Raw genomic sequence first — 827 nt, 5'->3', positions numbered from 1 at the left:
AGGAAATACTTCTAAAAGTTTAAAAAGAAACATAGATATGTAAACATGTTCACGGGAGCTTTAAAAGGTTTGTTGAAAAATTCACTACCTTTGAATTCATTTTTTCATTTGCTTTTTGAAGTCCTTTGGTATGTATGCATGTGTATATATTAACACCTCCACAAAGCATCAAAAAGAAAACCCTAGCTCCGTTTATCCATCCCCAAAACAAGCGTCCCACTAGGTTTCTTGATATGAACCTTCATCTCTATTTACATCTGTAAGATTAATCAAGGCCAGTTCTTATCTCACAAATCAAATGAGTTCAAGAGAGAGATGATGATTTGCAATGAAAAAATACATACATAAGAGAAATGATGATACACTTGAGGCATGGGGCACTCCAGAAGCAATCAACGCTCTAGGACCCAGAGCTTTATTCGATGCAGTTTTCTATACAGTCCTGTCACACAGCCGCCATCTCGTGACAGGTTTCTACACAAAGAGATAGTTGACAATTGTCTGAGGGCATGTAAAGGAGCTTTCATACGTTAGCCGAGCTGTTCACAAGCAGGAGGAGAGGATAAAGCAGGGAGCAGGGAGAAAGTGATGTTTTGCCGACTGCCGAGTTTGAGCAGGAGGGAAAGTGTCCACTTTATCTCAGACGGAGAGTCAGGCCAGCCAGTGCATCATCAGCTCCATGGCTGAGTCAACATTCCCACGGCCTTGTGTGAGCTGTGTGTTACGGAGTCGTGCCCAACAAGAACCACTGACCACAAATCTGTGAAAGCTAAGAGTAAGTTTATTAGAGAAAAGACAAAGGTTAGAGAAGAGCAAATTTAACAGGT

Source organism: Echinops telfairi, unplaced genomic scaffold, assembly GCF_000313985.2.
Source record: "Echinops telfairi isolate 266 unplaced genomic scaffold, ASM31398v2 ScPeMD7_7424;HRSCAF=8462, whole genome shotgun sequence".
In the NCBI taxonomy this organism is placed as follows: Eukaryota; Metazoa; Chordata; class Mammalia; order Afrosoricida; family Tenrecidae; genus Echinops; species Echinops telfairi.
This window is presented reverse-complemented; position numbering follows the sequence as displayed.